Source organism: Geotrypetes seraphini, chromosome 12 (genome assembly GCF_902459505.1).
Source record: "Geotrypetes seraphini chromosome 12, aGeoSer1.1, whole genome shotgun sequence".
Lineage (NCBI taxonomy): Eukaryota > Metazoa > Chordata > Amphibia > Gymnophiona > Dermophiidae > Geotrypetes > Geotrypetes seraphini.
The window spans coordinates 114,669,572-114,686,343 of NC_047095.1; the positions used below are offsets into that span (position 1 = coordinate 114,669,572).

At 44.3% G+C, this 16,772-nt stretch overlaps 2 protein-coding genes across 3 annotated transcripts in view; both read right to left on the reverse strand.

The window, feature by feature from the left end:
• Positions 1–16,772, reverse strand: part of LOC117346602 (histo-blood group ABO system transferase-like) — a 187,888-nt gene that overhangs the window by 93,956 nt on the left and 77,160 nt on the right. The window lies entirely within an intron of this gene.
• Positions 1–16,772, reverse strand: part of LOC117346605 (histo-blood group ABO system transferase 1-like) — a 49,623-nt gene that overhangs the window by 17,284 nt on the left and 15,567 nt on the right. The window contains exons 1-2 of one of the 2 annotated variants that reach the window (XM_033916455.1): positions 335–584; positions 1–204 (exon numbers count right to left, since the gene is read on the reverse strand). The exons of the other annotated variant lie outside the window; for it this stretch is intronic. The gene's annotated coding sequence lies outside the window, so the exon portion shown is untranslated. Of the gene's footprint in view, positions 205–334; positions 585–16,772 lie in introns of those variants that run through there. 2 annotated transcript variants of the gene reach the window in all.

Here is a 16,772-nt window from a genome sequence, read left to right on the forward strand (position 1 = left end):
CTGATCCTTAATTCTGGATTAACCCAGTTTCAGAAACAGGTCATGGCAGGTCTGTTCCCAGATAATTTATTCAGGGTTTGGTTGTGAAATGAAAATATGCAGTGTTGGGTATTCATATTAATATTTGTATATGTAGCTGAACTTTCAAGATGCAGCAGCCTCTCTGTTAACTGGAACTCAAATTACCCAGAATTCTTAAGCAACCTGAAAAAATAGAAATAACATCAAAGCTATGCTGTAATACTTGAAATATAAATGAAAATAAAAACAATTTCTGGCACAAATTTAAGTGTAAACTTGGCACGCCACCTGAGTACACCCACACTTTACGTACCAAAAGTCCGGTCGTTTGTCTGAATCAGTTTATGGTATGGCATAGTATGGTCAGGGAATAACTGAAACTTCGAAGGCTACGTGACATGTCTCCTCCAGTCTGCTTGCTTGCCTGATGGGCTGCCGCGGGAGCGGACCGCTGGGCGAGATGGACCTCTGGTCTGCCTCAGCGGAGGCAACTTCTTATGTTCTTAAAAGAACAGCAAAACCAGCAAAACCAGTCTGCTTGCTTGCTATCCTGACTGTTACAGAAACCAAGAACAGTAAAACCAGGTGTGTCTGAGTCAATTCAAATTCTACTGTTTATTATTCAAAGCATTAAACGGCTCCGCCCCCCCCCATCTAAACAACTGCCTAAACCAGATCCTCATCTCAAGACAAAGAAGAACTCCGAACCCTTTTGCCTTCCCTCCACTCAAGGGCACTCAGCGCAAAAAGATGTTTGATGACTTTCTGGCGACGCAAGCAGCAAAACTTAACCACTCCATCTCCAACCTGTTGACGGCAACGGGCGACTTCAAAACTTTTCGAAAAGAAATCAAAACCCTACGAAGCATCGGACGTGATCAGTGGAGTGCCGCAGGGCTCGGTCCTGGGCCCGATTCTATTTAACTTATTCATAAGAGATATGATGCAAGGACTTAGAGGAAGGGTATCACTGTTCGCCGACGCCGCCAAACTTTGCAACATAGTAGGCAAAAGCTTATTACCTGATAATATGACACACGACCTACTGTTGCTGGAACAATGGTCAACTACTTGGCAGCTAGGCTTCAATGCTAAAAAATGCAAGATAATGCACCTGGGTAAGAGAAACCCGCGCAGAACTTATGTACTAAATGGTGAGACCTTGGTTAGGACCACAGCGGAACGCGACCTAGGAGTGATCATTAGTGAGGACATGAAGGTTGCCAATCAAGTGGAGAAGGCTTCCTCCAGGGCAAGACAAATGATGGGGTGTATCTGCAGAGGTTTCGTCAGCAGGAGACCTGAAGTTATGATGCCGTTGTACAGAGCCATGGTGAGGCCTCACTTGGAGTACTGTGTTCAGTTTTGGAGACCACACTACCGAAAGGACGTGCTGAGGATCGAGTCGGTTTAGCGAACGGCCACCAGGATGGTCTTGGGGCTCAAGGATCTCACGTATGAAGAAAGATTTAAAAAATTGCGGCTGTACTCACTTGAGGAAAGAAGAGAACGGGGAGATATGATTGAAACATATAAGTACATCACGGGACACATCGAGTCAGAAGATGATATCTTCTGGCTCATGGGACCCTCGACCACCAGAGGGCATCCGCTGAAAATCAGGGGAGGGAAGTTTCATGGCGACTCCAGGAAGTACTTCTTCACCGAAAGAGTGGTGGATCATTGGAACAGACTCCCACTGCAGGTGATAAAGGCCAGCAGCGTGATGGATTTTAAGAGAAAATGGGATACTCACGTGGGATCTTTAAGGGAGTAAATTCAGGGGAGGGGATACTTGGAATGGGCAGACTTGGTGGGCTATAGCCCTTTTCTGCTGCTTTTTTCTATGTTTCTACTTTTCAAAAAATTTATCCAGATATCTTAACCCAACCCCTCCCCCTCCTCCTAGATAAATTCTCCCCCAAAAAGTCCACTTAAATAATCTCTTCCTCCCCAAAACACCAAGCAAGTATTCAGATCCCTTAAATGTAACGTAATCTTATTTGTACTCTAACTGTAATCTATTTGTTATATCACACAGTAACGTACAGTCAATTTAATATCCAATTTGCAAGTTCTTCCGGAATTAATCCAGGTACTTCTCCTCCCTTGTAACCAAAAAAAAAAAAACCCCAAAACTGTTGTAACTTCACTGAAAATGTCCAGTTAGCCGAGAATCGCCAATTGCTGTAAAGCGTCTCACAAACTTTGTGAGACGCTTTACAGCAGTTGGCGATTCTCGGCGTATTGGACCTTTTTGGTTTATGATTTTTTATTCTATATTTTTGTGGCATATTTTTCAAACCTTTTTGCATATTGGACCCCCGACGAAGGTTTGTCCGAAACACGGACCGTGTTGGGTCCCTTGTTTGGTAAAAAGGTTTTTATAAATTTATATTTGTCACAATAAATTCTGCCTGCATCTTGTACATATCTGCAGTTTTTTTTTGTTTGTAACTGAGAGTCTACTGCATTTTTTCCCGTTGCATTTTGATTGAAATGACAAGAAAAAAACCCTTGAAAGTGGGGTTTTCCCTGTGTTGTAATTAGAGTATGCTCTTTGTGAAGTGCACATAGAGGGGCATAATCGAAAGGAATGTCTAAGTCCGTTTTCATCCAAGTCGCAAGTCGTCCAAAGTAAAAAATATGTCCAAATTTTTTTTCGTTTTGAAAATCGTCTAACTATACGTCCTGCTGATATGATCGTCCAAGCCATTAAATTGTCCATCTTTATACCACATTTTCGTCCAACTTTTCATCCAAGTCATTAAACGCCTAGAACAAGCCCTGTTGGACATGGGAGGGGTCTACAAAGTGATGGACTGAACACCCAGACATGGTACCTAAATAGTGGGGTACCATACAGGGCACTGCTGTGAACTTCACAAAAAGGGTGCCATGTCTTCATCTCACTGCAGCTCCTTTATAGGGCATGGTGAGCCCCCCAAACCACCTCCAGAATCCTCTAGACCCACTTATCTACCACCCCAATAACCCTTATGGCTGCAGGAGTCACTTATATGCTAGTAAAAAAGGGTTTTGGGGGTGTATAGGGGAGTGCACATGTTTCAATATCAATGCAGTGATTACAGGGGCTTATGGGCATGGGTCCACCTCTCTATGGCTACCTAACCAACCCCCAAGATGGTTTAAGACGCCTCTGTGCAGCACGACTAGGCTTTCCTATGCCAGGCTGCCAGGTGATGATGTTCCAAGTTGTGATTAATATTTTTATGGGGGTGGTGGGGGTATGATCACTAAGGTAGTGTGTGGAGGTCTGTATTATGTGTTTGCAGTGCTTATTTGGTCATTTTAGGTGGGTTTTTGTGACTTAGACCATGTTTTAAATCAGTGGTCTCAAACTCAAACCGTTTGCGGGACCACATTTTGGATTTGTAGGTACTTGGAGGGCCGCAGAAAAAAATAGTTAATGTCTTATTAAAGAAATGACAATTTTGTATGAGGTTAAACTCTTTATAGTTTATAAAACTTTCCTTTAACAGTTTTACCTTATGCAAAATTGTCATTTCTTTAATAAGACATTAACTATTTTTTTCTGCGGCCCTCCAAGTACTCTATTTTTTCTGCAGCACTCACATTTAAAGTTTAATATCTTTTCTTTCTGAAAACTGGCACATTTCTATTACTAAACTGAAAATAAAATCATTTTCCTACCTTTGTTTGGTAATTTCATCAGTCTCTGGTTGCACTTTATTCTTCTGACTGTGCATCCAATATTTCTTCTCTTCTTTCAGCCTCCTGTATGCTTCCTCTCCTCCAGACCTCATTCCCTCCCCCAACTTTTTCTTTCTTTTTCTATGTCTGTCTTTCTCTGATTCCTTGTTCCATTTTTTTGCTTTGTTTCTGGCTCCTTGTCCCCCCCCTTCTTTCTTTTTTCCTTCTGGCTCCCTGTTCCCCCCTTCTTTCTTTTTCCTTCTGGCTCCCTGCCACCCCCCCCCTTCTTTCTTTTTTCCTTCTGGCTCCATGCCACCCCCCCTTCTTTCTTTTTTCCTTCTGGCTCCCTGCCACCCCCCCCCTTCTTTCTTTTTTCCTTCTGGCTCCCTGCCACCCCCCCCTTCTTTCTTTTTTCCTTCTGGCTCCCTGCCACCCCCCCTTCTTTCTTTTTTCCTTCTGGCTCCCTGTCCCCCCCCCTTCTTTCTTTTTTCCTTCTGGCTCCCTGCCACCCCCCCTTCTTTCTTTTTTCCTTCTGGCTCCCTGTCCCCCCCCCTTCTTTCTTTTTTCCTTCTGGCTCCCTGCCACTCCCCCCTTCTTTCTTTTTTCCTTCTGGCTCCCTGCCACCCCCCCTTCTTTCTTTTTTCCTTCTGGCTCCCTGTCCCCCCCCCCTTCTTTCTTTTTTCCTTCTGGCTCCCTGTCCCCCCCTTCTTTCTTTTTTCTTTTGAAAAAATTTAAGAATAGTTTAAAATGTCTTCTTTTTAAAGAAGCCTTTAACTAAAGTTTAATTTTCCGATTAATTCCGAATTTCTTCTTCCTTCATTAAATTCAGATTAAATTCCCTTTCTCTTTAGATTTTCTAGTTCTCTAAAAAAATTTTTTTCTTTTTCTTCTTCTTCTCTTCATACCTTCCCTATGTACTAACCCAACCTGCTTATTTTTTTTTTTTTTATATAAATTGTATTTTTTTTCTTTCTTCCCCCTTTCCTATTGTTTCATGTGGATTGTTTACCCCAGTTTGTTTTTAATTTAAAGTAGTTAATTTTAATTACAATGTATTTGTGATTTTAGAAATTTAATTTTATTTCTTTGTAAAACGCTTTGTATTCTGAAAAGCGTTTAATCAAATAATATAATAAACTTGAAACTTGAAACTTTCCTTCTGACTCCCTGCCACCCCCCCCCCTTTCTTTCTTTTTTTCTTCTGGCTCACTGCCACCCCCCTTCTTTCTTTTTTCCTTCTGGCTCCCTGCCCCCCCCCCCCTTCTTTCTTTCTTCCTTCCTGCCCTCCCCCATGCCACCACCGCCGGGGACTAGGCTGCTGCTGGCGCCATTGGGAACAGGCAGAGATCTCCACGGGGCCGACCAACTCTCGCTGCCCGACGTCAATTATAAAGTCGGAAAGGACGTTCCGGGCAGCAAGGCAGCGATTGGCTAGCCAGAACGTCCTCTCGACGTCAGAATTGAGGTCGGGCGGCGAGAGAAGCAGGGAGATCATAGAGCATGGTGCCGGCAGTGAGAAGGGAAGGGAAGCAGTTGGGCACCCCTGCTCTAGACGAGCCGTGAGCCGCACTCTAACGGCGCGAAAGACAAAAGCGTGCGCCGATAATTGGAGCGCAGCGCACGCCGCCCTAAATTACAGTTTTTAGGGGCTCCGACGGGGGGTTTTGTTGGGTACTCCCCCAGTTTACTTAATAGACATCGCGCCGGCATTATGGGGGTTTGGGGGGTTGTAACCCTCCACATTTTACTGTAAACTGAACTTTTTCCCTAAAAACAGGGAAAAAGTTAAGTTTTCAGTCACCCCCCTCACGCCCCCCCCTTCGGAGCACTAAAAACTGTAATTTTGAGCGGCGCTGCGGCGCGCGCTGCGCTCAATTGTGTGGGCGCGCCTTTGTCCCGGCGCGCTTTTGACCTGACACCATGAAGAACAGTGGAGGGTGACCAGGTGTGCGGACCGCTCCCCCCCCCTTGGTACGCCACTGGAGCAGCAGCGTGTCTGGCCGGCTCATTCCATTCGAAACCGCGGGGGGCGGCTCCTTGCGAGATCCACACCTGCGTCTGAAACCTCTCTGATGTTGTGACGTCAGAGAGGCTTCCGATGCAGGAGCAAATAGCGCAAGGAGCCGCCCACCCGCGGCTTTGAACGCAATGAACCGGCCAGACCCGCTGCTGCTCCAAAAGGAAGGGAATGATCCAGTCCAGACCGCGAGCCGCAAATAAAACTTGGAGAGCCACATGTGGCCCGCGGGCGTGCATGCTTTAGAACGCTGATTTAAATGGTCTAAGTAGCAGGTCTTCAACCGCCGGTCCGCGGACCGTAAAAAAATCTTGCCGGTCCGCGTAGGATTCGGTCCCCGCCGCAACGAAAGGCCGGCGTCAGCTGACTTGCAACTTCCTGTTGCAGTCGCTGGGCCGGGACTCCTGCCTTCCACCGCGTTTGCCTCCTGCCTTGTCTCCGCACCTCCAGACCACCAGCGGCAGCTCTGTGTACTTTTAACTTCCTACCCCTAAGCAGTAGTTTAGCGCGGTTTCGTGAGGCAGCCTCGGGGCCTTTGCTAGGCCGGCCCACATCGCATCAACGAAGCAAAGGCCCCGAGGCTGCCTCATGAAACCGCGCTAAACTACTGCTTAGGGTCAGCTCTGTGCCGAAGTTAAAAGTACACAGAGCTGCCGCTGATGGTCTGGACTCTTGGGCCGCTGAAGGAGGGTAAAGAGCAGCTGTCCTGGAGGGTTCATAGACAACGGCGCGAAAGACGAAAGCGCGCGCCGACAATTGAGTGCAGCGCGCGCTGCGGCGCCACTCTAAATTACAGTTTTTAGGGGCTCCAATGGGGGGTTTTGTTGGGGAACCCCTCCAGTTTACTTAATAGACATCGCACCGCGTTGTGGGGGCGTTGTAGGGGGCGTGGGGGGTTGTAACCCTCCACATTTTACTGTAAACTTAACTTTTTCCCTAAAAACAGGGAAAAAGTTCAGTTTTCAGTAATATGTGGGGAGTTACAACCCCCCACGCCCCCTACAACGTCCCCACAACGCGGTGCGATGTCTATTAAGTAAAGTGGGGGGTTCCCCCCCACGCCCCCTGTCGGAGCGCTAAAAACAGTAATTTAGAGTGGCGCGGCGGCGCACACTGCGCTCAATTGTCTGGGCGCGCCTTTGTCCCGGCACGCTTTTGACCTGACACCGTCCTGGAGGTTTCCCTTCTTCTCGCCTTTGCAGGTCCCTTTTTTTTTTCTCCTTCAAATGGCAACGGGCCCCAGCATCGACATCAATCAAATAAGTTCCACTGTTCCTTGCAAGTGGTTCTGCTCGGCCAAAGCTTCCCCTCTGACATGAGCCACCCTCAGGGGAAAGAAAGTGACCCGCAAAGGTGAGGGGAAGGGGGGCAGATGATGGAACTTGGGGGGGGGGGGAGAGAGAGAAGGGGCAGATGATGGAATGGAGGAGATGAGAGAAGGGGACAGATGATGAAAGTGAGAAGAAGGGAGAGAAAGCAGAAGGCAGATGGATGTCAGTTGAGAGGGGAGAGCAGATGCTAAATGGAAGTGGGGAAAGAACACATACTGGATGGAAGGAGGAGATAAATAAAGGGGGAAGAAAATAGTAAGATAATGGAGGGGTGAGGGAAAGGGGTGACAAGCTGTGGGTATACACGGTGAAAAGAGGGAAACAGGACTAAATAGTAAGAAAGAATTTAATTTAGATGGAGGCAGAAAATAGAGAAGGAAGACCAGAGAAGAAAAGGGAAGAGAGAGCAGAGAACGATATCAGATCTGAGTGGAGGAAATGAGAAGAGAGAGATGCTAAAAACCACAGGGGGGAGGGAAGGACAAAGATGCCAGACCATGAGGGGAACAGAAGGAAGATGATGGATGCCAGACCAAATTGGGGGGGGGGGGGCAGGAGGAGAGATGGCAGGGAAAGACCGACAGTGAATGGAAGGGGCAGATGCTGGACTGAAGAGACAGAGAAGGTTATCATGCCGCTGTACTGGGCCATGGTACACCCTCACCTGGAGTACTGCGTCCAGCACTGGTCACCGTACATGAAGAAGGACACGGTACTACTTGAAAGGGTCCAGAGAAGAGCGATTAAAATGGTTAAGGGGCTGGAGGAGTTGCCGTACAGCGAAAGATTAGAGAAACTGGGCCTCTTCTCCCTTGAGCAGAGGAGATTGAGAGGGGACATGATAGAAACATTCAAGGTACTGAAGGGAATAGACTTAGTAGCTAAGGACAGGTTGTTCACCCTCTGCAAGGCAGGGAAAACGAGAGGGCACTGTCTAAAGTTGAAAGGGGATAGATTCCGTACAAACGTAAGGAAGTTCTGTGGTAGAAAGTTGGAACGCTCTTCCAGAGGCTGTTATAGGGGAAAACACCCTCCAAGCATTCAAGACAAAGTAAGACAAGTTCCTGCTGAACAAGAACGTGCGCTGGTAGGGCTAGTCTCAGTTAGGGTGCTGGTCTTAGACCAGAGGGCCGCCGCGTGAGCGGACTGCTGGTCATGATGGACCTCTGGTCCAGGGCCACCATCAGGGCAGTACTACCGGTCCTGCATTCAGGGGCCCGGAGCTGACAGGGGGCCTGGGCTCGCCCAGGGTCCTAGGCAGTGTTCTAAGGCAGGGGCGCCAGTGGCTCGCCAAGGCAAAGTGAGTCGATCACCCAGGACTCACTTTGCCTTGATGATCTATCGGGCCGATCAGTCTTCCTCTCCCCGACGTCAATTCTGCCGTCAGAGAGGAAGTTCGGTCCAGCCAATTGCTGCCTGGCTGGGCGGAACTTCCTCTCCGACGGCAGAATTGACGTCGGGGAGAGGAATGCTGGTAGGCCTGAAGCAGGGAGAGCATGCGTCGGCGTCAGCTTTGGGGCCTGTTATCCATTGGTAGGTCCTGTTCCCCGATGGCAGTGGCACTGGCAGTGGCTTGGGGAACGGCAGGGAGAAAGAAAGAAAGGGGGCAGGCAGGGAGACAGAAGGAAAGAAGAGAAACAGAAAAAAGAAAGGGGGCATGAAGAGAGGAAGAAAAAGTTGGGGGAGGGAATGAGGTGTGGAGGAGAGGAAGCATACAGGCTGAAAGAAGGGAAGAAAGATTGGATGCACAGTCAGAAGAAGAAAGTGCAACCAGAGACTCATGAAATCACCAGACAAGGTAGGAAAAATGATTTTATTTTAAATTTAGCAAAGTGGAGGCAATATTACCACAGTTTTCAAAGGAATTTGCCCAAATAACTTAATAGTTAACTGGGTAAATTCCCAGAGATGAAAACTTCCCTTCACTTACTATGCACAGTTCTGAATTTATATCTGCTGTCTATATTTTACAATATGGTTCCCTTTTACTAAACCACAATAGGGGTTTTTAGCGCAGGGAGCCTATGAGCATCAAGAGCAGCGCTGGGCATTTAGCTCAGTTCCCTGCGCTAAAAACTGCTATTGTGGTTTAATAAAAAGGATGGGGGGTATATTTGTCTATTTTTGTATGGTTGTTACTGAGGTGACCTCTTTGAAAAAAACCCAGAATAGGAATGATAATTAACATTTTCTCAGCGTATAGTGTGCTTTGTGTTTTTTAATTTTATTGTTGGTAGATCATTTTGACTTGGTCATTTTAAAGTAGCTCACAAGCTCAAAAAGTTTGGGCACCTCTGAGCTAGAGCGTTGAAACTGTGTATTTCTATTTTATCCCCCCTTTTACAAAACTGTAGAGCGTTTTTTAGCGCCAGCCGTGGTGGTAGCAGCTCTGATGCTCAGAATTCTATGAGCGTCAGGGCTGTTACCACTGTGGCTAAAATCCACACTACAGTTTTGTAAAAGGGTGAGGGGTTAGTTTGGGTGTTTTCTATGTTCAGTGTGTTCGAAAGACATGGTTTTCTGTTAGGATTGACGGTGTAGGATTGATCTGTGCTGGTCTGGCTTGTTTAGTTTTACAATGGGTGTATTGATGTACTGCTCACTGCAATATGTAAGATGCTGCCTTTTCCTAGGTACTCATGTGTGACGTGTGGTTTGTTACTAAAAATCATGTTTTTCTTACAGATGGGGGGGGGGGGGGGGTGCCAAAAAATGATAGGCCCTGGGTGTTACATAATGCTACGTACGCCACTGTATGTAAAGATACCAGAAAGCTGGCGTAGCAAAAACTTTAAGTGAATTGTTATTCTTCTAAGTTTTGAGTATTTAACCCTCCCACAATCTCACGGGCACTCGTTTCAAGTTTCAAGTTTATTGAGATTTTGATTTAAGCGTAATATCAAATATTTTCAATGCGTATAACAAAACTAAATTTGGTGAAATAAATAAAACCATTTGAACAATAAACATACAAACATATCCATAGATGATTAAAATTACATAAGGAGTACAAGGATAAACTACATTTGTTTAAAAATGCGTTCTCCGCGCCTGCTCATAAATTTGTTGACTGAAAGGATCCAGCAATGTGGCCAGATGTCATTCAGGACAAAGACAGAGAAAGAATTGTGCAATTTGGATTAATGATGGAAGATGATTTAAAGCAAATGGCACAGTCTATGAGTAAAGATCTTGACGGACGTTCTTTTTATGAATATCTCCTCTATTCCAAATCACCCAATGGACGTGAGAAGATTTTAAGGGATGGCTTAGGTGGAGCATTAGCAGAAAAGTATGTGTGTATTCGGCCCATGGAAGAAGGGGGGAGTCGGGGGGGAAGGGGTGCATGGGGGGCCCAATAGGATTGCTCAGTAAGGGGCCCAGAAATTTCTGATGGCGGCCCTGCTCTGGTCAGACACAGCAGTGGGGACGGGGACAAATTTGTCCCCATGTCATTCTCTACACACCATATCACTGTTCTCTCTAAGCTGAAGGCAAGTCCTCCAACTGCATTGCTGCCAGTAGGGGATGCTGCTTTAATACCATATTTTCAATCAACAGAAACAGGCAGGTTCCCTTGAGTCCCACAGAGCTTACCTGTCCCTCACTATAGAATGTGTTAGTGAAACAGCGCCACCCACTGGCAGATTTGAGACTCAGAGAAGGAGAAAAGGGTGGAACTTAGGCCACACTGTCACACCCACAAAGAGACTCAATAGAGAGATCTTGAGCTGTAACCTTGGCAAAAAGACTTACCTGGTTAAAGGAGTGTTGATTATAAACTATTTGAAGAATTGCTTATTGAACTCTATGCATTTCTGTGTGTTATTCAATATGCAGTCCAAATCATTACTTACCATTTAATACTGACATATAACTATATAGATATACTTATATATGGTTCATAGTCAAGTGCGTGCAAGACAAATGCGCATGGACAAATGCACGAATCATAGGCGCGCCAGTGCTATTGGATGGAGGGGACGTGCACATAAAACGCACCTTTAATACATGCGCTTGAGATGCGCCTCTAACTCAGGTGCTAGAGACATGTGCTTTTTAAATTTTTTGCCCATTACTATAATTTATGCAAATAGTGTGTTTACTTTTCATTTTTATCACGAGCCACAGCCAGATACACGTGCCTAGAGTGTTGCGTTCAATTCTGGTCTCCTTATCTCAAGAAAGATATAGCGTCACTAGAAAAGGCTCAAAGAAGAATGACCGAGATGATAAAGGAGATGGAACTCCTCTCATATGAGAAAAGGGGAAGGAGGTTATGACTTGGCAGGCAGCTGAAGTCTACGAAATTCTGGCAAGGAGTGGCTACATGCTATCAATTTACACTTTCTTAAAAAATCCAGACTTTGAAATAAATACAAGAAAATGCTTAACTGAGATGGAATTGCTATTCGGATGGCTGAGAATAATTTTATAACAGTTTTTACTGATGACTCCAGAAAAATATGACAGTAAACAGAATATAACAATACAACTCTTTGGCATGTGCCATGAGAGTAAAGGATCTCGGGATCTCACTCCTAAGTGTATGGTTTCTGTCTCACATATACTGGTAATGCTAAATTGTAACCCCCAAATCTCTCCCTTTCTCATCTCCCAGCTTCATTAGCTCTTTGTTTCCTGGGATTCATTCTCTCTCTCTCTTTCCTACCTGCCTCCCTCACCTCCACATCCCTCAGCAGAACCATAAACTTGGTGGTGGGCAGCACCAAGCCTTTTTCATGGCTTCTGGACCTCAATGCCTTGGCCATAGCTTCCAATAGTGGCCCTTCCAGTTCTATTCATAGGTCTGCAGCTCACTCCCTTCCCCTCCCTGCAGTTTGACATTTGCCCCTTCTCCCCACTGCTGGTCTACCTTAAAGGTGGTCTTCTATTGGTTCCCCAGCATTGACAGTGCTGCACATTTGCTGCTTGTGGCCTGCTCCGAGGCTTTCCCTCTGACCCATCTTGCCCATGCAAAACAGGAAGTGATGTTAGAAGCAACAGGATAGCCAGAGGAAAACCTTGGACCAAGCTACAGATAACATATATACAATATTGCCAGTACCAAGGAGCAATAGAGAACCACCTTTAATGTAAATCGGTAAGAAGGGAAAGAGATGCTGGATCATCCGAGGACAGGGATTGGGAGTGCAAGAGAGAAGTAGAGTTATTTGGATGAGACAGGAGATGCTGCAATGGAATTGTTTTTTAATTCATTATATTATCAATAATTAATGTATTAATTGCATAGTTAACTACAATTAATTTGCAAGCCCTAAATGTAACATGCAACGTTAATAAACAATCTATTCAGGTGTGCTGGAAAATTCCATTTAATCAAGCCTGTGGCACAAAAACTGCCACATTTTCTTCTTCTACATTTCTTGGTATGTAAAGATTTTTGTTTCTCCATGCAATTCAGAGCAAATCACTTGAGACTGATCAATGACATTATGATGTTTTTCTGTTTTACTACTCAATCCAGGCTCCTTATATCCAGCTTGTTATTGCTGGAATGGGGATGACCCAAGTGATCATAACCTCTTCATTCTCCAGCAATATTGTAATATTTATTTATTTAAAAATTTCTCACCCGCTTAAACCTAAGCAGTTCACAGATAAGACAGATGACTTTATTGTGCCTTTTTGTATAGAAACTTTCAGCCATCAACCCTTTCCAACAAGCTACAACATTTGAAACTCTTTCTTACAGAATCTATAGATGCCTTAGATTGTAATTAGAAATCAATCATCCTATAGGTAAGGAGAAGCCAATTTCAACCTTTTATGTGTCCAATATTTTTCTGTGAATAGGTTCTATTTCTCACTATACTATAGAATCTTCCATTTGTTTTTTTTCTTAATGTGGATTCTTTCATGAATTTTGAAGGTATTTTTCTGATTGACGCCTTTATCACATGTAGAACATTTATACGATTTATCTTCAGTGTGGATTCTTTTATGGATTCTGAAATTATATTTTTAAGTGAAGTCTTCTATCATATTCAGAACATTTAAAAGGTGTTTCTCCGATGTGGACTCTTTCATGAATTATCTTTTCAATTGATGTTTTTATCCTATTCAGTTGACTACAAATTAGAGAGATAAATTTCTTAGTAATCTGTGACACTTGTTGCTATATATTCTTATAATCACAGCTATATTCTAATTAGAAATATTTCTTTTTCTTTTATAATTAAACAAAATATATGTTTATAAATTATTTGTGAAGTGCTCAGACCAAGAAACCCATATAATAGTGATGTCACTACAATGAGGTTTTCAAGGGGACCATCATCGCCTTCACTAGTCCCCAGCCCTCCCTATTTCTTAAGGCCTATGTAAAGCCTATCTGGTGAGTGCATCCAATTTAAGGTGCTGATCTATTTTGGGGAGCAATTAACGATGTTGCCTCTCATTGGTAACTTATTAAAATAACAATGAAAAATAAAAATAAAAAATATAAGTGTAAAGTGCTTAAATAAAATACTAATCGTTTTTTCTTATCTGGTTAAATTCCCGTCCCTCCGACCCGGATTTCGTCTCTTCGTCAGGGAGGGACACTAAGAAAAAATCAAACAAACAGTGTATGTTAACTCAACTTAACTAGTGAAATAATAATAATGACTTTGCAATCTAAATCTAGATCTAAACACTATTCAAACATTGTTAAAAACATAAAGAACCCTTTATTCAAGTTCTTATAAATTTTTGACTTTGACTGTTCCTGTAACAAGTGAGCCTCAAACATTGTTAAAAACATAAAGAACCCTTTATTCAAGTTCTTATAAATTTTTGACTTTGACTGTTCCTGTAACAAGTGAGCCTCCACTAGGTAATGTTTGAACTTAAAAAATTTATAAGAACTTGAATAAAGGGTTCTTTATGTTTTTAACAATGTTTGAATAGTGTTTAGATCTAGATTTAGATTGCAAAGTCATTATTATTATTTCACTAGTTAAGTTGAGTTAACATACACTGTTTGTTTGATTTTTTCTTAGTGTCCCTCCCTGACGAAGAGACGAAATCCGGGTCGGAGGGACGGGAATTTAACCAGATAAGAAAAAACGATTAGTATTTTATTTAAGCACTTTACACTTATATTTTTTATTTTTATTTTTCATTGTTATTTTAATAAGTTACCAATGAGAGGCAACATCGTTAATTGCTCCCCAAAATAGATCAGCACCTTAAATTGGATGCACTCACCAGATAGGCTTTACATAGGCCTTAAGAAATAGGGAGGGCTGGGGACTAGTGAAGGCGATGATGGTCCCCTTGAAAACCTCATTGTAGTGACATCACTATTATATGGGTTTCTTGGTCTGAGCACTTCACAAATAATTTATAAACATATTTATCCTATTCAGAACATTTAAAATGTTTTTCTCCAGTGTGCTTTCTTTCATGACTTCTGAGAATACTTTTGTGAGTGAAGCTTTTATCACATTCTGAACATTTAAATTGTTTTTCCCCCCAGTGTGGATTCTTTCATGATTTTTGAGAACATTTTTATGAAAGAAACTTTAATCACATGCAAAACATTTAAAAGAGTTTTCTCTAGTGTGGACTTTTTTTTATGAATTCTGAGGTTATGTTTTCGACTGAAGCTTTTTTCACATTCTGAACATTTAAAAGGTTTTTCTCCAGTGTGTATTCTTTTATGACTTCTCGGGTTATTTTTATTATTATTATTGAAGTTTTTATCATATTCTGAACATTTAAAAGGTTTTTCTCAATTATTATTATTATTCAGTTCTGGAAGGGGATATAGATAGATATGGGGAGTCATTTGCTATTACCTGTGGACGCTAGAGGAACGTGTTTTGCTGCCCCGAATAGCCCTCTGTAGCAGCAGTGAGGGTGAAAACCGGACAGGCAACCCCGAGGACGGACCCCTGACGTCACTGGGTCCGTCTTCAGTGCCTTGCTTCTTTTCTGCTATAAATTGATCCCTGCTGCCGCGGAGGCGGCCGCATGGCGTGGCCGAAGGGGCGTGCCCTAAGGGGCAGGTCACGCCCCTTGGGAGCCCCTTGGAGCACCGGGGAGCACCGTGGAGTTGAGCAGCAGGATACCAGGTTGTATAAGTTAACTGACCATGGGGAAAAGGAAAGCTAAATCTAAAAGTTCTACACCTGTTGTTTTGGGTCCTATGGATAGACACTTGACTTTTTCCCTAGATTCTCCAGCACAAAATGTATCTGATTTGAATTCTCCCATATCCGGAGCATCGATCAGTCCTCTACAAAGGACACCCCCCCTTCATCCAATATCCAGTGTAAGTGGGAATATAACTCCCACTATTTCCACAGGTCCTGTGGTATCATCCACTTCAACAAGTAAATTGATTTTCACTGACATACCTAAATCACTTGAGTTTACTAGTGTAGTGGATGAACAACTACTAGCAGTGGAAAAACAGGATATCACTTTATTTATTTTTTTTTTCCTTGAAAATTTATTGAAAGTTTTACAAAATACAAATGCAAAAGGGAAAATGATACACAAGAAAAGTACAATAGTCAATAATGTACAGACAAAGTGTTGGTATCATATGAAAAGTACATCAATGTAAGTGAGGAAGGGGTATCTTAAATAATAAAATGCTAGCCCGCGCATGCGCACTCGCGACGCGTGTTCCCTGATCCCTTTTCTGTCGGGATGTGGCCACACGAGTGCGCATGCGCGCTTATTACCTCACAACAGCCTCCCTGCTCTCCACCTACCGCTGCTTTCAACAAGCCGGGACCGCAGCCAGCCGCCAATCGCCTCTTTCCATCCGTCGAAGCCGCCGAAGCCCCGGGTCAAGGAGAGCCCCGTGCGCGTCCGATCCGTTCTGCCCACCCTCCCACCGCGACACAAACCTCCGGCCTGCAGCAGCTCCACAGCTGCCGATTGCCTCCACAAGCCTGCGAGGGGAGGAGGCAGAGGGCTGGGCCTGTCCCACTGGCAGCATGGCCCCGATCCCCTTGCGCCCGCTCTCCGCCCCACTGCCAAGCTCTGGAGCAAAGAAGCCACGGTCCGGCTTGGCCCGTTGAGAGGGAGAGCGGCGCTGGCACCGAGGAGGGAGGGGGGGGACACACACGAGGGCTCTGCCGCTAGCTCAGCTTGGCCGCTCCGTCTCTGCCGGGGCTAACAGTAGCAGCCCCCGAAGCTCCTCACTAGCCTGTCCCGCCCCCTCGAGAAGGGTTAGGGTTAAAGTGAAATTCTGGCCTGGGCAGCTGTAAAAGGCAGACATGTAATGAAGCACTCTTACGCTTCATTGGGGATCTGATCTGGGAAGGGAGGAAGAGAATTGGCTTGGGGGTAATAATGATGATGAGGTAAGGAAAGGGGGAGAGAAATAAGATGGAGAATAAGGAAAAAGCAATGAAGTAGGGGAAAGGAAAGACCAGGATAAAGGGTCAGATAAGGAGAAATGAGGAAGGGATGAGAAATTAGATGGTGAGGCCGAAGGAAAAAGGCAGAAATGGAACTAGGAGACAGCAATGGAAAAACTAGAAGGAGGGGTAAAAATTGAATAGGATAGTGGAAGGAAGACGGTCTGGTGTGAATTTTAAAAGAATGGAGACAGGCAACAGGAAATGCATTTTTAGAAGGAGAAAAGAATGTAATCGCAGAAAGCGTGGTTGGAGAAGAAAGAATGGAAACTAAGAGTTGAACCCGGAAACAGAAATAAGAATGAAATAAAAAATAACAAGATCAATTAAAGGGCTGCTGCTGGA